We start from the raw sequence: 24,912 nt of genomic DNA, 5'->3' as shown, positions 1-24,912 counted from the left end.
AAAATTAACGCTATTGAATTTAGGAAATGAGAGAGGTGTTATTAATCTCCAACTAGAGTTGTCCCCCTTTGGCACCACTCCGATAGGAGATATGCGGAGGTTTGAAATTGGTAGATCCCGAAATGGCCCCCCGACCCGTCCTAATTCTACTTCCTTCATTATTTTTTCTTGAAGCTCGGTGTGATGTTCATACGCAGATATCAAATTTTTTGATTGAATATGAATTCTTGGCCCCGTGTAATATAATAGAAAACCCTGTGAAAATCCTAACAATAATTTTTTCGCAGTCTGAGTTTTTGGATAATCTGACAAATACTTCTTTAGTGCAGGGAGTTTAATAGGGGTTTTGCCGAGGCCCCACACCTTGTGGTTTTGTAAATCTAAATCAGGGGCGCAGGTTGTTGGAGTTCTGGGGTCCCCTGTAATGCGATTGTTGTGTCCTGGGTTGATTGTTAGCATGTTGTGTTGGGAATCTGGGGGCACGAAAATTATGCATATGAGTTTGAGCAAGAGTGCAGTGTAACATAGCATGCTGGCCGCTACAACGTAAACAACTATGAGTGTACGTGCAAGGAAACTTTTCGCAGGACCCTTTGAAATTGAAGTTGTAGCACTTTCCTATAGATGTAGCTCTAGGTAGGGTTTGAGGAGCGCTAAAGGTTGAAGTTGGGGTCATGTACATTAACCAGAGCTCAGAATCAACTTCCCCCATGATGATGCTGGATTGTGAGCCTTACGTAACCTATACTGAACATCGTATTCTTTCCATCCCCCTGCTCCCCTATTAGCCCCCATCCTAACACACTGCATATATTTGAAAAGCTCTATGGATTTAGCAGGGTGGCCACTAAGATAAATCCTGGCAAATATAAACATAAACATCAGTCCACTGTTCTATGGTATCAACCTTGTTGGGGTTAGCATCCTTGGATATTATTTCCCCCATATTATTTACGATTAATTTCTTTTCATCTCCACCAGGTCTAGGAGGCAATAGAGAGGCCAGATCAATATACTGCCCTTCTATAATGTTTTGTTTAATTGCATTGCTAACGCGCATACCTAGCATGTTGTGGACCGATGGGACTGCTGGAGGAATATCGTCTATGCATATGGCATGTGAAGATGATGCCGTTGACCTTGATGGTTGAGTGACCTCCGAATTGGTTTGCACCGGTTCTGATGGGCCATCATCCATTATACCATTGGGTCGCTGCTCCCCAGTCCTTGCCGTTCTACTTTCGCGCGCCCTTGTTGTCTCAATTCTCATCCGTTTGGACCGCCGTGGTGGCATTTCTATCAGTTGATAATTCGCAATATGTATAAATAAACAATCGTTCATGAAAAAAATGATTTCAAAATTAATCTACAATTGTTTTATCTATGGATTTTTTAATTTTAACGTTACACTTTTATATTTATTATTTACACATTATATTATATATACATGTGTATATATTTATAAGGGATAAATCGATAATTATCTTGATCAAACAAGGAATTCAGAAAATTCAACAAAAAATCAATATGGCTGAGGGAAAGGTTATCCAAATATTGGGCTAACCTAATTAAAATCCATAAAAATCAAAACATAATGAAAGCATCGACATTAATTGAGGCGAAATTGAAGATTGATAATTTGTAAATAGTATTTTTTTTTATAAATTTATTTGCAGCACGTGCTTATCAAATAGAAAAATTTAATATTAACTTAACCAACCTATCTTCTCAGCAACAGGAAGTGAAAGAAAGGTTATGGGGCTTGGGCTTTAATTTATATATTCAATGGGGAGTTAACTCTAGTAATAAAGTGCGTAACAAAGGGGAGATAATGGTGTCGGCCCTATCTTCGATAACACCATCCAATATATAAAGAATTGGATGTAAATAGTATTTACCTACATAATCATTTCAATCAGCAAAAATAGTCTCTGTTTAGACTAAAAATGCTGAGCATCTTTAAAAAACACATTGCATTTATCAACCATTACGCAGAGATCATACCGAATTACCCATATAATGAACAGTGTTTATGTATGTTGTTAATGCATTAGATTTTGCTCATTTTGCGCAGATTAGCAATCAGCTGTCTGATCTCTATTTTTCTCTTTTTCACGTTATCGTAAATCCGCAGAAAAACATGTTTCAGGTATAGTGACCCGCAATTGGGGAAATTCCTTCAAACTGATTAATTAATTGGTGTAAATTTATTTGAGCAGTTATCATTCTGAATAATTGTTGACATATAACTGAATGCAACGTTTTTAATCCATTAACGCCCTCCCACAAACCTTCACATCAACCACGCTGCAGCGTAAATAATGAAAATACATGTAGTATGTCAAAGATGTGTGAAAATCTCCATCTCGAAGGCGCTTGATTTCTAAATTCGTTTCTCGGAGGGTCTGTAAATATTGATTTTAAACCAAGAATTGATATGGCTCAGTTAGCTCATATGAAACTTCAATCAAACTAATGCTTGATTTAATTGCCATTAAATTTCATTTAACTATCTTATACATGTACATTAAATGTAGTTTATGTTGTGTTCTTCTAAGATGTAAAGGTTCCCAGCCCAGTCCAATTACCTTAATTACTTAAAATGATATACCAGGTATTGATTGAGCACATTACAGAAGTAGTGTAAAGCCGAGTAAGCCCGCTTTAAATTAAACACTTTACATGTATTATACGGATAATGCATTTAAGATTTCCATGTGTTTTTTAGACACTAAATAATACTCCTTGCACTGGTATCCCAGAAAATCATATACACTTCACAATTGTTTGATTTTCGTTTAATGTTTTATCTATTTGCATAATTTAATGAGTTTTTTTGTCCGTTAAATTGTTGAAATAAAAGGAATATTATTCAAAAACTTTAGCATTGTGTGAAAGAAGAATATATCAAATCTTAAATATTTTTAGATAAAAATTGTTACAATTGCTAGTTCCTCTAAAATTGATCATATTTTCACATGCTACATACACCTATATACAACAGAGATATAGAAACAATTTCATGCATGTGCAGTGCTGCGTTGTCAAGGACTTATGCTGAAGCTATAGCCTCTAGTTACGCCGCTTTATGAAATGCAAAATACGCCTGACTAAGTTTTGGTGTAAGTTTTCGGACTAGTTAAAGTTAAGTCAAAAATTTAGACCTCTTTATGAAACGAGCCTAATGATATAATATATATTGTAGGGTAGTTTCATTTCGACAGATTATTTTTTGTACTTCAGATTTATTCAATTATGTTACTGTATGTATTGCTACAATTTTTCTTTTCTTTTTTAATTTAGAAAATTATTGGATTAAACAATCCCGAAATATTAAAAATGATTTCATTAGCCCTGTACTTATAATGCACATAAATGTACTTTGCAGTTACTCAGATGAACAATAAGGCCCAAGGGCCTCTTGTTTAAATAAGTCGATAGCCTCTCGCCTTTCCGCCATAGAACTATAATGCTTTTTAAAGTAACACCTATCCCATACAATTTCAAAAGTTTCGTTTGCTTCCACCAACAGTATTCTCTTCACTTTCCGATTCTTGCTTGCACTCTGTGTAAGAAAGCAAAATCATATTTTACTAGTATTTTATCTCTATAATTTAACAATGATTTAAAAGTCTTTGTTATTGCATAAAGGGGCACGGTCACGATTTTTGTCCAAAAAAATATTTTGATTTTAATGCTTAGAATGCTTCATTATAGCATGTTTAATAGGCAGCTTAAATTTGAGTGTCATTTGTTCAGTTATAAGCGAGTTACTGAGCTTACCATTCTTCGCTATGTAAATAAAGCTTTTGTTTAAATTTTGAATGTTGGAGTGAAAATTCCAGTTTTATACCTTAAATGAATGTGTTAAAGATTAGGAACTGTTTATTTATGCTTAAAATAAATAAGAAGATAGACAATCAGCTTGAAAAAGATTAATTACTGATAAATTGACTCTATGTAAACAAAAACAGGGCGCGAGCCTTGTTTACATGACAAGGAATTGTGAACCCTGTATCTTGCTTATAACTCAACGATTGACTCTCAAATTTCATTTGATTATAAGAAATGCACTTCTAAAGCATTGTAAATAATAAAAACAAGAAAAGTAGAATTTGACCAAAATCGTGACCAGACCCCTATAAAGTTATGAAGGGTACACCTCTTCCGCATGTGCAAGCATTTTACTTTTCTTTTTCGAGGATACTTTTTTTTTCAAATTATCATATCAAATGTAACACTGTGACGATTTTGTAAAACATTTAGCAAATAAAAAATGATAACAATCGAATACATTAAAACGGTCCAAAAGCATTTTTAACAAGTAGTTGATCATTGTAAGATACATCTTTTTTTTAATAAAAGAATATAAATTTTTGATATAAAAGATATTTCAAGAATAATTGTGTATCTTTCAAATTTGTGCTTAAAAATATGTTCTTTCAGACCCACCAGGTAACGTCACAATAACTCCCGATAACAACATGTTCTACACAAAGCTAAACGGGATACCTTTACACAACATCACCTGTAAGGCAGACTGTCTACCAGAGTGTACCTATGTGTGGTACAGAAAAGGAAGAAATCTATACCAATACACAAATGGGAACAACTTGTTTGCTACGAAATCTTACAATTACAAAAAGTCTTCCAGATTTATGTGTCGTGCATCTTATTATATCAGATCATACAGGTACAAGCATATGGACAGTAGATGGATAACCGTTGAAGTAAAAGGTAGGATTGTTTGTGCTTGTATACGGATTTTTTAATGTTACAAAATATATATCTGCATATGTAGTACATGTACATTTTCTCGTTTACGGTATATTCTTATTCTTAATTATTCGCATAAATGAAAATTTTTAATTCTTTTAGAATAATTAATACTGTTGTAATATTATATATCATATCATAATTCAATCAGAATAAGTACATTTGAAGACACAAACTTTTTAAAACATTGCCGATGTATTCTTGTACTTTGTAATCCCCCTTTTTTAGTAATTCGTGTTGATTGTAGATGGACCCGATAATGTGACAATAATACCGTCTTCATCAAATATAGAAAAAAGAACCTTTACATTGTCTTGTTCCGCAAGCTGTTACTATAGATGTCAGTCTTACAGTTGGAATTATAATGGTAGCTGGAGGGGCGAGAAAACACAGAACCTGACCTTTTCTAGTCTTTCTAAAGAAGACAGCGGGACATACCTATGTGGAGTTAATGACTACTTTGGAACAACTTATTCTAATTACTATACTTTGAATGCAATACGTAAGTCACTATATTACACAAGAGTCTTCTACATGTACCAATATTTAACAAATGGAATTTTATTGATAGTTCTAAAACAAGTATTTAATTATAGATAATATTTTAACGAATGATTCAACAAAAAAAGGACTACGAATGTGGTGTGGAATTTTTAAATCATTATTAATAATACATCTGCAAATTATCTGTTATTATTTTTAAATAGATGGTCCAGGAACTGTAGAAATACATGTACATAACTCCAAAATAAATAACAAGTTTATAGAAGGACAGGATAACATAACTCTAACCTGCAACGCCGATTGTAATCCGGAGTGCTCGTACCTGTTTTACCAAAACGGAAAGTTGATGAATAATGCATACACAAGGAGGCCGGTATACAGGAACATGTCTGGTCAATACACTTGTTCAGCTAAGAACTCTGTTTTGAATACACATAGGAATTCATCAAATTCCCTAGATATAAACATAAAATGTAAGTTTCACAATGTACCATCAATTATTGTTATACTTTCATGTTAAATACTGAAATCTGATTGGTTCAGACGCAGTTCATAATCCGTTCTATTACCCTCAGCGTTAGCAACGCACTTAGCAACGGGTAACATTAAAAATTGTTACATGCGCGAAAATTATGCGCGTACGGTTCGCTGTAGAATTCACGTTATTCCTATATAAAAGCAGTAAAATTTTCTTAAAAATTAAGACATTCAGTATAACAAAATAAATAGTGCCTGTTTGGGAGGATAACAGTTGAAATTGACACCCCGAGAAAACCATTGTCAACCTCCGCTTCGCGTCGGTTGACAATGGTTTTCTCGGGGTGTCAATTTCAACTGTTACCCTCCCAAACAGGCACTATTTATATAATGTACCATCACGTTTCTTCAAATAGTTCGTGTTTTGTTTATTAACTTATTTACATCCACTGAATAATATGTTATTATAGATTTCCTAAGAAAATATCACAGCGTAACGGAACAGTAAATCACCATTTAAGCGTTACGGGTACCTGCAGTCCATGGGAAACTTATGTCATAGAATTCATTTACCAGAATTTAATGCAAAAAACCGCTTCAAAATCTATGCAAAACTAACAGAGTTAAGCCGCTTCAAAGTGTCTATTTTTACCTGCTTTGGGAAATCATAGAATTACATGTAAGGCCATCATTAAAAATATTTTTGTTTCCCCTAACCCGACCCTTAAAGCTGAACACCGCTAGTAAATAGGCACCGTCACACAGGTATATAAACCCTTCGATTTTGTTACACACGATTGCACATCTGAAACTTGTGGCCGACGCTTAGTGTTCCTTTCGTTGTCTGATTTTTATGCATTGAATTCTTATTTTCTGTGCATATTGTGTTTGTATATAATGCATTCACCAGTTCATTTGATGTTAGTATTCTCCTGGTTTAAAAAAATGTGCTTAAAACTTGTTAATTTCACCGCGACCGAGTAACACGACAAGGCAAGATGTACGTCCACACAGATGAGACCTCTACATTGAAATACTTGTATTTTCCCGCGTTTCGGTAGTAATAGCGGGAAAATGTTGTATTTACGGAACGGTGCATTATTATGGAAGGGTCCATTAGTAGCCAATAGAATTGGAGAGTATAACAGGTTTTAGACAGGTGTTATTCAGGTATTCACTTCTAGCTGCCGCGCGTCAGGAGTTAGACGCAATGGACGCCGAAAACGTGCAAAGACAGATAAACGAAACCGTGCGTTTTGCAAATAATGAAATGCTCAGCAATATTTCAGAACTTTTAGATAATAGACTGGCAGACATGCAATGCAACATAAGTGAAAACCAGAAAGCTATTGCTGAAAAACAAGAAGCGCGCATGGAACAAGTTATTTCGGAAGGATATAAATTCAAAAAACGTGGAAATGAAGAACAACACAAGCATAACGTCAAAGTCTTTGCAAAAATGCAAGAAGCAAATGAAAACCTGAAGTAGAATAAAGTTCAAAGTGTCCAAAGGAATATTGCAGATGGTTTGGACATTATAAAGAATTGACAAAAGTTAATTAAGTTAGCAGATTCCTCTGAGGCCGGATGGAGGGCGGTGGACGAATACACAAGAAATCCAATTGCTTCGGACTCCGAGGACGAAAAGAAAATAAGCAAAGCGCAGACAAGGGCTGAAAGAAAAGTCAAAGAGGCTAAAGTGAAAAAAGGAATGACTTCCGAGATTCAGCAAGGCCATACCAGAAGCCTTCGTGGTCGCAGACATCAGCTGACAATACAACGTGGAAGTCTGGCCACTGTTTCGGTCACTGGAGGAAGGATTGTACGGAGAAACTGAATGGAGACAAGATAAGTACAATTGTTACTGAAGTAAATCATTTGATAAGTCAGATCAATAATGAAACGCCCCAAACCTTTTCCTTGCTCTCTCCCCTTCATTTACTCTCTCTCTCTCTCTCTCTCTCTCTCTCTCTCAAAATTTACTTTCACTACATAAGAACTGTATAATATAGAATAATCATATACTTAGAAGCTTTTCAAGATAAGTATATAAATACATGTACAAGATAAGTCATGTATGTATGTATATATGTTGTGAAAGTGAAAAACTCAATTAAAAAAAAAAAAAAAATAATAATAATAATTAATTAAACAGATCCTAACTGTAACAAAGTCATTTATCAAAAACATCTAGGTTTTTATAGATTTTTTTGAACATTTAATGCAAGATTTTTTTTGTGGGAGACCAGTGAGCTGTTTAAACATGCATTGAATTTATTAAAAACAATTATTTCTTTTAAAGGATTGATCGGCATGTAATATCAATGGTCTGCTCTGTTACAAGTAATGTACTACAAAAGCATTAAGCTACATGCAATAAACTATATATAACACAAAAAAAAAAAAAAAAAAAAAAAAAAAAATTAAACGCCTATTGGCAATACAAACAAAAGTCAAGTCATGCATTAAAAATATTTCACCTGTTGGTCGTTTACGGGAAAATGTAGGTCACTGGCGTTCGATTGGAACAAACAGGTATGTGTTAGACGTGATAGAAAACGGATATAAAATGCCATTGTTTACAACCAGGCTTGGGGCGAATTACATTGTAAAGTAATGCATTACATTACCATTACTTCATGAATTTGGGCATTAAATTACCATTACCATTACTTGATTTTCTTGAAGTAATGCATTACATTACCATTACATGAGTAAAGTAATGCATTACCATTACCATTACTTTTTATTAAAAAGTAAAGCTAATAAAGAGTTTTTGCAAATGTTTCAAATATACAACACTCTTTAACATATCTACAGCTTCATGCTCAGTATCAGGTTAAAATTCAATGAATAAACAAGAGTCATTCTTTATTTGCTCAATATATAATCATATTGTGGCAATATGAACAACATATTACATATGTAAAATGATATATTTATAGACATTTGACATGATACAATATCAGATATGAAATAGAGACACAGGATAACATGCGTAACAAAAAACAATTTATGAAATAATGTTGCGGTTTTTAAAAGCTAAATATAGATATATCCCCAGATTACACAAATCTTTATAATTTTGGACACTTAATTTTATTAATTTATAAACAGATGATTTTTCCCAGTTATATTTCTTAATATATTTTAATCGTATTTCTTTTTACGGAGGACACTTTAAGACAAAAGATTGCTGTTGCACTTATGATCGAAGTTTTAAAGGGTTCATCTTTTAAATGCATCCATCTTCCGGGCTATACTAAATAAATGTTTTGCAGGAGCAGTCAAAGCTTGGGCTGGAAAATACTGTTTGACGATCTTTATCTTAGGATATATTAAGTGCAATAATAGATTAAATATATAAATCTTGTATTTTCTATCAGTCCAAACTAATGTACAGTGTAATTAATATACAAGAGAGAGAGAGAGAGAGAGAGAGAGAGACAAAGAGACAGGGAGAAAGAGAGAGAAAATAAGTAAGATTATTTTGAAATGGGTTATAATATTGGAAGTGATATTGATTTTCATCATGGATGGACAGTGCATTCATTTTGCTTTTAAAGGTGCATGTCTGTCTCCTATTCTATTGTGACATAGCGAAGGGAAGGGGATTGGGGTGTTTAGCACTTCTTATAACAATAGATTGTTTTGATACTTAGATTATCCTGGGGGCATAGTGTGTTGTTGACACATTTCTTATTGAAGTGCAAACTAATTGGAGTAAATTGTTTAAATGATTAAAAACTCTTAATAACAACTCTTAAAAATGTTATGAAATTGTGCTGTTATCTTTAGTAATATAAACAATTCAAAAATGAATTTTAAAAAACCTTTTTTAATAAAACATGTACAATTAAAACCTTTTTTTCTTAATTAGAATTATTTCTTTCTTCTTTAAAAATAAATTTAATCAAATTCAATTTCAACTATTTATTTATTCATCACATTTTTTAAAGTGAACATGCATAAATATGCATAGTAATGCAAAGTAATGCCATGTAATGCCAGCATTACACTAGATTTTGGAAAGTAATGCATTACATTAGCATTACTTGTAATGCTAATTTTGAGGCATTACACATTACTAGCATTACTTTGAAAACATGTAATGCATTGCAATGCATTACCATTACATTTAGCATTACCCCAAGCCTGTTTACAATAAGTGAGCCTATTGAGTTAAATAATAATAGGTCTGCATTGATGAATCAAAGGTTTGTAGCTCAACAGCTGCTCAAGAAATAGAAAAGCTTTTAAACAAAGGTTGTATAGAAGAGGTAAAAGATAAACCAAGGGTGGTTAATCCCTTAACGGTGGCTGACGGAAAAGCAAAACAGAGGTTGGTATTAGACGCTAGACATGTCAATCCTCATTTGTTTAAATACAAGCACAAGTATGAAAATGCAGAAGTTTCAAAAAATGTATTTGAAGCAGGTGATTTTATTTTTTCATTTGATTTGAAAAGTGCGTATCACCACATTATGATGCATGAGTTAGACAAGGAATATTTAGATTCAAATGGAATAACAAATATTATGCGTTTAGAGTTTTACCATTTGGTCTTAGTACTGCTGGTTATATTTTTTCAAAGGTAATGAGAAAAATTGTAAAGTTCTGGAGGACAAAGGGTTATAAAAATGTCCTGTATCTATATGATGGCATTGGAGGTGCTTCAACATTTCAAGAAGCAAAGGTGGTAAGTTCCGAAATTCAGGGAGATTTAGAAAAGCTTGGTTTTTTGATAGCGGAGGACAAAAGTCACTGGAATCCAGTACATGAGTTAGTCTGGTTAGGGTTGGTCTGGAATACAAAAATCAATAAAATTATGGTCACACCAACAAGGGTAAATAGGCTTAAAATTTGTATTTCGAATGTTTTCGAAAGTTACGAAGCAGGTCTTATCTGGTTTGATGTTAGAAATATTGCATCTGTTGTTGGACAAATAATCTCAATGCAAACAGTGTTGGGTAGTGTAGTTAGACTTAGGACACGATATTTGTATTATTGTATTATGAATCGCTCCAGTTGGAATTCTAGCGTAGTGTTGTCTGAAAAAGCTATAAATGAACTCAAATATTGATTTACATCTCTGGATAGAATAAATGAATCTGGTGCTACATTAAGTCAGTTGACTAAAGAGGATGTTAGCTCTATTGTTGTTTATTGCCATGCGTCAGACACAGGGTTTGGTGGTCATTTGACTATGGGTTCAGATATTAAACAAACTGAGTCGGAGTGTTATGGAGTATGGAATGAATGGGAGAATAAACAAAGCTTTACTTGGAGAGAGCTTGAGACGGTAAAGAGAATTTTAACAAAATCAGTTGATACTGATGAAGGCAAGTCAGTTGAAGTGTATTCGGATAATAAGAATGACAGCACATTCTGAAGGTGGGTAGCAAAAAGAGAAAGCTACAGGACATTGCAATGTCAGTGCATACGTTTTGTGACGAACAAAAAATAAAGGTAAAATGAAAATGGGTACCTAGAGAAGAAAATGTAAGAGCAGACTGTTTGAGTAGAATGTCGGATTGTGACGACTGGTCAGTTAAACAGTGTGTGTTTGAATATTCTGACAATATCTGGGGGCCTCATACATGCGATAGATTCGCAGATCGAAATAACAGCAAGTGTAAAAATTTTAATTCTAAGTACTGGTGTAGAGGATCGAGTGCTATTGATGCATTTTCACAGGTATGGACAAATCATTTAAATTGGGTTGTACCCCCGCCAATGTTGATTCCTAAGGTGGTAAGAAAAATTGAAAATGAAAAATGCAATTGCACCTTGGTAATTCCAGAGTGGAAGTCAGCTCCTTTTTTGGTCGAAGGGAAAGTTTAATACATATGTGAAAACACACTCCAAGATGCATAATGTACATGCAATTTGTAGAGGAATGGGAAACAATGGAATATTTGGGAAAAGGAATTTAGCATTAAACATGATTTTTTTGAAAATCGAGTTTTGATATTGGAAATATATTTACAGGAATAGGACTTCAGGACAGAATTATGAAGACTGCAGAAAAACATTGCGTTGAACCTGGAAGTTATTTAGCAGAATTATGTCCTTCTCTTAGTGACTGGATTCTGTCAAGTAAAAGTGATAATACCAACCGATCTTATTTCAACGCTTATAGAAGATGGGAGGATTTCATTAAAGCTCAAGGACACAGTCCATTACCGGCAAGTCCAATACACGTGGCTCTGTACTTGACGCATCTGCTCATGACCGGATCATCTCAACATCCAGTGAATAATGCTGTTTATGCGATTAAGTGGGCTCATGAATGTGCGGGTTTTACGGATCCAACAAAAAATTCTTACGTTACATCTCTACAGGAGGCAGCGAAGCGTAAAGCTAGTCGGGCTATAAATAAAAAAGAGCCGATTTCCAAGGATGTTCTGATTGAATTGTGTGATAAATATATTGATGATAGTGACTTATTGATTGTTAGAAATTTGACAATGATTTTATTTTGTTTTGCTGGTTTTCTCAGATTTGATGAAATAAGTTCTTTAAAATTTAAAGATGTTCATGTGTATGACGAATATATTGTGTTGAACATTCAAAGATCAAAAACTGACCAATACAGGCAGGGGAATGAGGTGCTTATCGCAAATGGTGTAACCTCTGCATGTCCAGTAAAGATGTACTTGAGATATTTAGATTTAGTAGGTACTATTGAAGACAAAGATTTTTTCTTATTTAGACCAATTTTTAAGTCAAAAAATGTATGCAAATTAATATACAAGAACAAAAAGCTTAGTTATACTTCAGCTAGGAGCAATCTTTTGTCTATGTTAAAATCAGTTGCAAGAGAGCATGTAAACATAGGAATTCATTCTCTTAGGTCAGGTGGGGCAACTGTGGCAGCATGTTCAAACGTTGATGAAAGATGTTTGAAAAGACATGGCAGGTGGAAGACTGATTCGGCCAAAGATGGCTATATAGTAGATTCCATATATAAACGTTTGTTGGTATCGAAATCGTTGAATTTGTGATATATTGGTACAGTTGTATTCACCCCCATCTTTGTTTTTTCTAGACCACGGCTGGCTGTCAGGCATTTTGATGTTTGTGTTTGTTTTTTAATGTAAGTAGTAAAGTTAATACTTTATATTTTCCCGCGTTTCGGTAGTAATAGCGGGAAAATGTTGTATTTACGGAACGGTGCTTTATTATGGAAGGGTCCATTAGTAGCCAATAGAATTGGAGAGTACAACAGGTTTTAGACAGGTGTTATTCAGGTATTCACTTCTAGCCCCCGCGCGTCAGGAGTTAGACAAAATTTAATAAAGATTTTATTACTAAGTATCTTTATGTTAAATATATAACATATATGTTGTGAGGTCTGTTCACAACCTCCCTGCATCCAGCGGCACCTGGCAACAGACACAGGTTTTCTAGAGTTTTTATACTGCGATTTTTATCGTTTTTCTATAGTTTTTTCCTGGCCGGTGTAACGAAGAATTTTGACCCGGGTTGAAAATTGGGGGGGGGGGGGGAGGGGTTAAAATGAGACTTAAATAATTATTTTTTGAATTTACATAGTATCCCTTTAAATATGTACATGTAATAACTATTTTATTCTTAATTAACTTTCGCATATAGTTGCTGTGTGTGATATCTATATATTTTTAAAGAAATATGTGTTTTTAAATAATATTAGTATACATGGTTACACGTTAAAATATTCAATTCAGTAAAACTCTTTCTTTTTAATTTGCTGGAGAAGCGTATAAATATGAATAATTTAAAAAAATTACAATACGTCATATTATTTAATTTTGGTTTTACGTTCACACAGTAAATTGAAACTTTGATATTGTTCATTGTAAATTTTCTGAGTGGGTGTAAATAAACAAAATTACAGTATGTCATATTGAGATTTTTGTGTTTGCACCCACTCAGTTTGTTAAAACTGTGACTATCTGAATTTTGTATTCACACCCATCCAGCCAATAACAGTTTACAAAATGATGATATGCTAACATGATTGTACTCTTTCATGAACAATGCTGTAGTAACTATATCTTGAAAGCCGATTTTTGGTGTTTTGTTTGTCCCGTTAGAATAACTTTTGATGTAACTAAATATCATAAAATCGCTAATTTTTCTAGGCATTAACAATTCTGCTTCATGGAATCTGTAGCAAGTTACAGCAGCGTTGGAGTAGATGATCTTGACCTTCCTATCACAGCCACCTACATTATTAATTTAATTCAAACGTGTTAAATGTGTATATTATGTGTATATAAGACATGAGGTACTTGAATATTAAATAATTATCTTAATATTTATCATATATGATTGTATGACATATTGTTGGTAGACATGTTCACTCACACCTATATTAACAAACATATCACCTTCATTTATACCTGCAGAGATACAAACATAAGAATGAGATTTTCATGATCCAGCCCATTTAAAAAGAACAGTAAATAAAAGGGAACTGTATATTAAGTAAATATACAGGTATAATACTTAAATAGGTTTAAACAGGGTACCTTAAGAGAATCAAAAACGCTTTGGAGATCTAACATGGGAAACAATTTTACAATTTTATCTATATGAAAAATCAGAATTACCATAAAGTATATAGTTCATATAAAATGGTACACTAATGTCAATAACTTGTTTAAAAATGAAGATTATTCCATAATTTACATGTAGACGGAGCAAAGCTATTGTAATAAGTATATAGTGGTAGACAGTAAAAAAGCTAATTCGATCTATGATTATATGCATGTTCAGTAAGAAAATATGATTGAATTCAATCCAACATATCTTGTGTTGTATACTTTTCGCATACCTTTTCATGTATATACCATTAATATAATTAGATAAACAATCCTCCGACTGTATATTTAGATGCAAACCTACTTTTTTTTAAATTGATAACATTTTTGCTGTAGAGGGTATATGTTTTTAATTTTGAGAAAATATATTACGTCAGTTGTCTGTGTTTCTAATTTACAGGTAAATAATAGAATTGAAAACTCAAAATAATAGAAATAAATTGCATTTTTAAGAAGAACCATGGCTGTATATGCAGAAAATTGGATGGTGCTTCAATAAAGTTAATCAGACAAGTTTATGAAAAATTATTTTTAAGTCGTAAAAAATTAAAAACATGTTTAAATATGTATATGCTGTATATATGTGGAAAAAAAAAAATCTAGTATATATGAAAAAGTATAAAAATATGACAACCAATCATTTATTATTTTGTCAGTGAAATATTCAGACTTCTTCAAATTAAGCATAGGTATCTGACATTATATCCTTTTGTCTTGATATAAATATATATACCCTTTACCCAATAAAGCAGTATAGAGGTTATATATTTTCAATTATTAGAAAAATATACAACGTCAGGTGCCTGTCGAATAGAGCTCTGTTGAATTGCCTTAAAAGTGACGATAACGGGCAATATGTTTGTTAAATATATTTATCAGAGATTAACAAGTTTAAACTTTAAATTCTGTCGCATGAGGGAATGAAAACCATGTCATCTATCTCAAAAAATATTCCTGCATACTCCATTCCGAAGCAAACGGTCATCTTCTTAGCTTTTATACACAGTATTGTAATAATAAATGGATATCATATTTTCAATCTAAAAACTAAATGATTAAATGGACATATCAGCCTAAAAGAAATTAGCCACGTCCGCATATGTATCGGACAGTATGTACATTTTAAAACTGAAACTTTCAAATATGTGCATGATTGTACATTTAAACCGTGTAGAGTAAGTTCCAGTTCAGATCAAAACTCTGAGGTTTGGGTCAATTCTCAACAGGATCAATATTCAACGGGTCGAGGTCATCAGAGTTTGGAAAAATCTTTCTCATACCGTTGAAAAATGACCCCGGGTATAAATTTCACGATTTTGGTCTCAATTTTCAACGTTGAAAAATGACCCCCCGGGTCAATTTTCAACCCGGGTCAATATTCTTCGTTACACCGGCCCTGATGCATTGTGTAAAGGGAGATATTTTTTATGACTCTGATATTTATTTTTGATGTATATCGGTACACTAGTAGTTTTCATATATTTATATATGCTAGTTCATCGTGATGTTTTTCTGCAAGTTTGTCTATATATATGGCAATATTTAATAAATCAAAGGCGTCCAGCGACCACGGCTGGCTGTCAGGCATTTTGATATTTGTGTTTGTTTTTTAATGTAAGTAGTAAAGTTAATACTTTGAGGTGTTAAGAGGTCTGTGGCTTATACAGGGGTTGTAGGGAGAGCGTTGCTGAAAGAGAAATATGGCGGACAGTGCCTATTTACGAGCGGTGTTCAGCTTTAATTTTGAAGTTGGGTAGGTAGGTAGGAAAATAATTTTTATGCCAGGGCATAATTGAAAATACATTATAAATCAAAAATTAAATCAATCAATTCTTTAATTAATTGCAAAACTAAAAAAACATGACCAGTTGTAAAACAATTTTTATACTTATATTATAAATGAAACGTAAATCAAAAATTTAATATCGAATTCATAATTTGATATGGTTTATGTTTGACAATATACGATGTTTGTGCGATAACAGGACGAGTTGTGGCATTTCATGTACGAACTTGGGCGATTATTTAACGATTCAAAGCGCGAATAAAATGTGGTTTTTATCGTAATAATCGTTTCGAAGTTCACCAGATCTTGTCGTCTGTCTGGCAATAGTGTTCATCGTAGAAAAAAAATGAACGTCAAAAACTTTTCTGCGATAAACACAATTGATTTTAAATCGTAACCATTCGTAGCACAGTGAATCGTTACCAAGTGCAACTTGGTGCATTCAATTCTGCACCCTATAATCGTCCTAATCGTGATGATCTGGAGCGATCATTGAAGAGACTCAGAATAAGTACGATTATATTGATTTTGCATGCTGTGTAGCTCAAAATCGTGAAGGTGGTCACGATTAGAGCTATGATATGATCCCGGTGGATATCTCTATATAGCCTGACTGATAAAATCAACGCATTGCAACTGACTGCAGCAAGATTGATCCAGATCATATCGTTAAGGAGGCACGATTAAATGCGACATGCTACACTTGGTAAAAATGCAATGCGATCTCATACGATGATAACAAATGATTTTGATGGATTGATGTTGAAAAAAAAAATAAAAAAAAAAGTTCTGCTTTAACACAATTGCTACGACAAAGAATTTTACATGATAACTATACCACGAAATGGTCTATCATATGATATATTTCAATTTTTTGATACATTTTCGATGCTTTTTGTATTGTCAACATAATTTGAAAATATGGGTTATGATTTTGAAAGGTTATTTTGACCTTGAAACTTTTTGTGTCACTCTTTTCTTCATATTTTAAATTCAAAAGTAAACATACATACATCAGCCAATATTTGATATCGAATCTGATTAACTAGTAGATGATTGTATGTTGTTGTATATGAACTGTGATGCTTTTAATTTTTCAGATAAACCGACGATTACCTCTTTTGTAAATCGAAAAAACATAACTGCTCCAGGCGTGTTAAATTTGAATTTCAGCGTTGACAGTTTTCCTTCTTCCAATGTAACGATATTCCACGAAACAAAAAACTTGTCATTCATACCAAACGTGACCGGACAACTTTCATTCAAAGTATCAGTTAAGTCTTGTCTGGATCAGGGGAGATACGTAGTAGAGGCTGTGAACGATGCTGGATCAGATAGTTTTTCTTTTAAAGCGATTCTGAAATGTAAGTTTTACTATTCATCATGATATAAATTCAAGGGTTTTGTCATGCTGTAAATGAGTTTACCGGTGGCAGTAAATATAAAATTTACAAAATGACAGTTTAATCATTAAGGTCTTTCGTTTCCAACAATTATATTGTTATATGTGTAAGCTATCGTGCTCCACGGAAACACGATTCTCTTTCAAATGGAAGACCTTGTTCTGATTCTAATGGAAATTATTATTAAGGTCTTCCGTTTCCAACGGAAGACCTTATAGTTTTCGTACAGTTTCTTCTTCTTATTTTTTTTCCACGAATTTTGTGCACGCGATTTCTCAAAAATTATTCAACCGATTTACACCATTTTTTCACAGATGATTGGAAGTGATCTGAATTTATTTTGTTTTTAAAAATTTTTTGCCGTCGTCACTTCCGGTACCGACTTATCGCTGGATTTGTAACTTTTACGACCCATTTTGTGCACGCTTCTTCTCACAAAGTATCAGAGATATGAATATGAAATTTCCAGGATAGGTAGACCATAGTCTGAAGTTGTGCCTATTGTTTTTGTTTTACGCTAGTGGTGCCATTCTTAAGAGCTCACTATGGCTAAAAAATTTGGTACAAATTTTGTTTCCCTTTTTTGTACACACGATTTCTCTGAGATGACTCGATAGATTTTCTTGAAAATTTTAGGAGTGATAGAAAAAGTTAATATCTCGAGTACCCATTTTTCATTTTTTCAAAGTTCATTTCCTGTCGTCCGTTTCCTGTCCCGCGACAAAAAGCTTGTGACATTGAGATCTCAAAAATGATAAGGACTTGAGCATTTAGACTTTGCAGGATTATAGACCTATACTTGTAGATGTCTTTACACTATTTTGATTTGTTCGTCCTAACTTCCGGTCGTCAACGGAAGCATTTCAAAATTATTTTTTCTTTCGCATTCAATTCGTTTCATATAGAAATGAAATATAAGTAATAACCCTTATATATGTCATGTATTCGATGTTAAATAAAAACAAAAAAAATTACTTCCGGTGAGATATCTCAAATATCTCAGAAAGCGTTTTTAAATTAATGTTTTACCCACGAGATCTCAGAAAGTCAAGTGATCAATACACGAAACTTATGTAGATAATAGACATTCTATAGAAAATGCGTTTAATCGCTTTCATTTTTGTCAACAGTCATTTCCGGTCCTCACCGGAAGGGTTCAAATAAATCAAACCGTTTGAAAGTTTAACTGTTTTTCTTTGATAATTTTAGTAAAATTGACAAACAATAAAGTTCAAATGTCTAATGTTCAAGAAATATTAACTTCTTATTTTCACTGAGCATTTCCGTTTGTCAGTTTCCTGTCAAGAGACAAAAAACAATGACTCCACGAGATCTCAAAAACGGTGATGACTTGAACACCCAAAATCTGTTGGATGATAGCCCTAAGTTTGTATCTGTGTTTACATTATTTTGTTTGAATCGTCGTCACTTCCGGTCGTCACCGGAAGCACTTAATTTTTTTTTCCTTTTTTTTTTTTACATGGAATGAATACCGGTATATCATTACACGATCTTATATATGTTAAATAAGCAAACATATTCTACTTCCCGTCAGTTATATCAAATATCTTAGGTACCTATCCTTTTTACAAACTTGATACCCGCGAGATTTTAGTCACTGTAAGTGATTGAGACACGAACTTTTATGAATGATAGACAATAGATTGAAGATGTATTTAACGGGTTTTATTTTGTCAACCGTCACTTCCGGTACTCACCAGAAGAGTTCAAACAATTCATGTTTTTAACAAGTTTAACCGATTGTCTTAGGTGTTTCATCTAGTTATTATTTGTTCCCCCAAATTTTGTGCACGCGATTTCTCGAAATCGGACTGATTTCAACCTTTTTTTCACAGATGATGAAACATTTTCTGAATTTTATATGATTTTGAAATTTTTGTTGTCGTCACTTCCGGTACCGATTAATCGGCCATTTTGTACATTTTACGACCTATTTTGTGCAGAGTTGATCTCATAAACTATCAGAGATATGACTATGAAACTTTCAGGATAGATAGTGTATAGTTTGAAGTTGTGCACTATTATATTGCTTTACACCAGTGGCGCCATTTCTTGGAGCTCGCCTAGGGACGAAAATTGGATACGAATTTTGAATCAAATTTTTCAAGCGTTTTGATCTGTATCTTTTTATCAGTTGATATTTTGTTAAGATATATATTATAAAAGTGGTAGTTAATAAAATGTTCTTTCCAACAAAATCAAAAAAGGGGCTGGCCCCCTTATTTAGGGGCAAAGACACTCGTAAACTCTGTTATAGATAACTTAAAAACGATAAAGATTCTGTAATGCATTATAGAAGCAAAGTTGTTGATCGTTACAATATCTATCAAAAAAAAGTATTGCCACGCCCATTTATTACGTAATTAGGGACATATTTTATTAACATTGTAGAAGAGAAAATATCTGTATTGATGATTCTACTCGATTCCATTAATCAAAACACCAATGACTGTCCCTATTAAGGATCTAGAGGGTCGGCCCCTAAAATATTTAATCATTTGTATCTAAAAAATGAACAACAATTCTAGATAACTGTAAGAACAAAAAATGTTATTATTTGTAGGACCTTTCGAATGAACTCAAGAACAAGGGGCTGGCCCCTTTATTTAGGGGCCAAGACTCTCGTAAATTCTATTACAGATAACGTAAAAACGATACAGATTTTGTAATGCATTATAGAAGCAAAGTTGTTGATCATTACAATATATATCAGAAAAAATCATTGTCACGCCCATTTATTACGTAATTAGGGATTTTTAGTGGCCAAAGTACTTAAACTTTGACGCAATATATCTAGAGAAGGAGACATATTTTGTTAAGCATTGTAGAAGAGAAAATATCTGTATTGATGATTTTAATCGATTCCATTAATCAAAACACCAATGACTGTCCCCATTAAGGATATAGAGGGCCGGCCCTTAAAATATTTAATCATTTGTAATTAAAAATTGAACAACAATTCTAGATAAGTGAACGAACAAAAAATGTTATTATTCGTGAGACCAATCGAATGAACTCAAGAAAAAGGGGCTGGCCCCTTTATTTAGGGGCCAAGACTCTCGTGAACTCTATTACAGATAACTTGAAAACGATACAGATTTTGTAATGCATTGTAGAAACAAAGTTATTGATCGTAACAATATCAGTTTGTAAAACTCATTTCCAAACCCATTTATGACGTAATTAGGGATTTTAGGGGACTAAAATCTTACATCTTTAATGTGCTGTATGAGAAAAAGCAAAAGTCTTTGTTCAGCATTTTAAAGGATGATGACAATCGTATACATTTTCTGAAAGGGAGTGGTTGAGGGGAATTCTGAAATTTCGTTGATATTTTAATGGTGTCGTTTAAAATTGATCGGAAGACCTACTCGTTACTCGTAACGAGATCGTATCTAGTTTTTATTCCTTTTGTTCTTCTGACAATTTTTTGAAACCTTAATATCTCGCTTTTTTGTGATCTGATTTTATTCAAGTCTTCAAGGTATATTTGAAATTGCAATAGCTCACTATGACACAAATAATTATGAAATTGCTTCTTCCAATTTTTAGCTATTTTCTGCACATATTATTTCTCTATAACGTTTTAGTTTTAAATATTTAAATACATATACATGTAGAAGAAACTTGTGCAAAATATCAAAGACTATTATTTAATACTATTAAAATGGGACTGGCCTTTTATATTAGTGATCTTTGGAAAGTTTTTAACTCAAAATGGTATATATTTAAGCACTGAGTGCTAATATTTAGATATCGTCGGTCCTATAATACACCAAGCGGTGCAGACAAATTGAATGCGCGGTACATATGATGATTGTGTTCATTCATACTTGAAAGGTTGCTCTGAGATGACCTCGTGTTGGATGTTGTTAGATCTTGAATCGTAGATAACCGATTTTACAAGTCTAATTTATTTATAGTCTGTCCTAAGATATTTATGCAGCTTATTTTGACGATTTTTAACCAAAATAGATATACCTGTGAAAGAAGGACAATTTAAATAGATGAAAGAGAAAAGATCCAAAACAATGTCATTCACTCATTTATTTATCATTTTCACTCGGAAAAATTCACAGGAACGAAAAGATTAAATAGAGTTTTAAAGGGGATGTTTATTCTTAAGTTTTCTCCATTCGGAAGTTACTCGGAATACCTCACACAATTTTTCAAAGCTATCATTCGGGTCTGTTGTAATACAAAATCCCTGTAGACGTCACATTTTAAGCCGGGTATTGAAACCTAATAAGCTAGAAGGGGCGTTTTAAGGTAGAAATCTTGAAAAATTTTAATACTTTTGATTGGACTTGTTTTAAACTTGAAGTATTTATAAATATCGAGTAATTAGACGAAATGTAAATCGAGGATATCTTGGGACAGAATATAGATTGTATTCAATTTTCTTAAACTCACACAGCTTAGACTACTTATCGTACCGATAGTATAATGTTGTCATGATAAAAGCATTCAATTCATAGTCAAATCAAATTGAATTAAGCTTTCTATACGAATAACTGTGATTCAACTTTAAATCCTATACTCTTTTTTGGCAGGTTCGCCTGTTATGGTGAATTATTCTCCTCTTCCTCAAAGAGGATTTCAAGTCGGGGATTTACTTGATTATAAGGTAGACTTCATGGCAAATCCAGATGCAAAAGTGACATGGACATTTGTCGGTTGGAAAATAGTAGAGGTCAAAAAGATGAGAGAACCCCAAATAAAAATTGAAAGAGAGTGTACAATGGTCATAATCAACAAATTAAATTTCAGTAATTTTGGAAAATATGAACTTGAATTGAAAAACGACCTCGGAAAAATAACGAAGGAATTTTATGTACGAGGTAAATCAAATTTGGAATACTTTACAAATCTGTAAGCATTATTAAACAAATTTGTTTTTATACTGTATTATTATTTTTGACGCATCTTTTTAAATACGTGTATACATGAAATACAGTGATGTACTTGATTAAGTGGAAGTCGCTTTCCGCCAAAATCACTAAATATAAAACACATCTAAAATTAAAAAAGTTTTGATAGTTTAAGAAATAATTGAAAAACATTTACAAAATACATTTTAGCAGCCAATTTGTATATAGAAATATTGTAAAAAAAAAAAAAAAAAAAAAAAAAAAAAAATTACTAAATTTATAGGTCCGCCCCAGGGCCCTACTGACCTTACTGTTGACTGTCCTGGTTCAGCCATCCTTTCATGGAAACCTGGATTTGATGGGGGTACAACACAAAACTTTATTTTAGAGTACTCAAGAAATTCATCAGATTGGCAAATTCATCGGTTACAGTTGATAGCTCCAGAAGACATTAACTTTATGTCAGCACAGATTTATGATATCCGACCAAACATTCCGTACTCATTCCGAATCCGGGCAAACAATTCATTCGGTGTTGCTGAATCAGATACAACTGTAAACTGTACCAGGCAGAGTAAGGAACTCTACTTATAACATTAATTATTTTGAATTTCAGCCGAGTAAGTCCTTTAAATTTTATTATTTAATATATATATATATATATATATATATACATGTATATACGTTTATTTTATAGATATTGATAAAATTGCCAGTTCCATTGATAACCCAAATGCTTTGGTTGGCATTGGTGTTTTAGTATTACTGCTATTGATAGCCTCTGCAGTTCTGATAGGTGTATTCAAACTCAAGCGAAAACGTGGATCCAACAATCAAGGTAAATATCATATTTTTATTGTGTATTCATTTTACAAAGTAATAGTAAAGTAAGAAAGTTAAATCATCTTTCCGATGTAAAGAGGTTTTGTTTTATCTCCTCGGAACAGGAACTACTTTCTATAGGCTTATAAAAAGATTGTTAGTTTTCTACATGGAATTTCATTAGTAATAATTGTATATTTTAACATTTATTATAGTACATGCATTTTAACATTTATTACAGTACATGTAGCGAATAACTCAATCCTTAAAAAAGAAACAAGCTAAACAAAAGCTTTGCCAAACAAAGCACCTCTTACAAATAAAATTAATTTTGTAAAAATATTGAGAATATTTTTTTTTCTTCGATATTTTTTGTAAAATTCACTATCATTTACTAGATGTGAGAAGTGTTTTTAGCTATTTTATATACATGACAAATTGACAATGCTTATTTCTTCTCTAATTTTCACTGTTTTGTATATAAATTTATAACTTTTTTTATATTGAGAATCCTGAATACCAGCAATGTCTAATGTCTTTTTCAAAACTTGTTCTTGTTGCATGAATTAAAAAAAATAACATGAAACCCATGATATTGTGTGGTTGTGCCTTTATTCGCCATATAAACGACAAAGACAGAACTAAAATACATTAAATAATTAAATATTATCAGTAATCTAATTGATACGATAAGGTTTTATGGTAAATTAAATAAATCTTAAAATTGTAAAGTTGCTGATAAGTACTTGTCCAAGTTATTGTTACATAATGTTTATATATATATATATATATATATATATATATATATATATATATATATATATATATATATATATATATATATATATATATATATATATATATAGCTTATACAACAAGAAGGTGGCCATCAGCATCATACTACACAATGGCAGAGTCAAACGAAAGGGAAAACAAAATGCACCATTTATTATCAAGTCATAATTTCATTTTATTAAAAGGAGGAGGTCGGAATCTATTAATTAATCTTGTGATATAACAATGAATTAAAGCGGTTTCAAGTAATTGAAAAATCTATTCCGTTCGCGATTAAACATCGCACCCGAACATAACAAGACATAAATATGAAATAAAGGTCTCAAAATATCCACAAGTCAAATAGTTAACATGCGACATTAACGAAAACTTGCTATGAGGCAAAACAATTTATTTATATGATAATGTAAATGTTACATCACATGTATTTTAGGTTACCTGAGTGACCTATTGCTATCTGTTTTCGTTCGTTGTTGTGCGTCTTGTGTTAACAATTTACATTTTTAACTTCTTTTTTAAAAAACTACAGCACCAATGGTTACCATTTTTGGTGTGAAGCATTAGTATGGTAAGAGAAATTTAAATTGTAAAATTCATGGCTTTACCACCCCCGTGGCGCCACCGGCTGGCCAAGTATGCCCAAAAAAGCCAAATTTTCAAAAATCTTCTACTCTAATCCTACACATTTGAGGAAAAAACTGGTATGATGTCCATGAAGCCCTCTACATAAATTGTGAAATTCATGACCCCTGTGTCAGTGGTTCAGTCTGTAGGATGGGGCCAATATAGCCTTATAGTGAAAATGTATAATCTTCATTGCTTCCACACTGATTGCATAGATATGATGTCCACGACCTCCTCTACCTAAA

General features: G+C 32.6%; 2 pseudogenes; one reads left to right on the top strand and one right to left on the bottom strand.

Annotated features, from left to right (window-relative positions):
* LOC128191231 (hemicentin-1-like) overlaps nucleotides 1–23,432 on the top strand; it is a 48,984-nt pseudogene extending 25,552 nt beyond the window's left edge.
* On the bottom strand, nucleotides 386–1,294 carry LOC128191166 (uncharacterized; annotated as a pseudogene).
* Nucleotides 23,433–24,912: the final 1,480 nt, after the last annotated feature.

The sequence above is a fragment of the Crassostrea angulata genome, chromosome 7, assembly GCF_025612915.1.
Source record: "Crassostrea angulata isolate pt1a10 chromosome 7, ASM2561291v2, whole genome shotgun sequence".
In the NCBI taxonomy this organism is placed as follows: Eukaryota; Metazoa; Mollusca; class Bivalvia; order Ostreida; family Ostreidae; genus Magallana; species Magallana angulata.
Note: the sequence above shows the minus strand (reverse complement) of the source record. Positions and strands in the feature narration are given on the sequence as shown.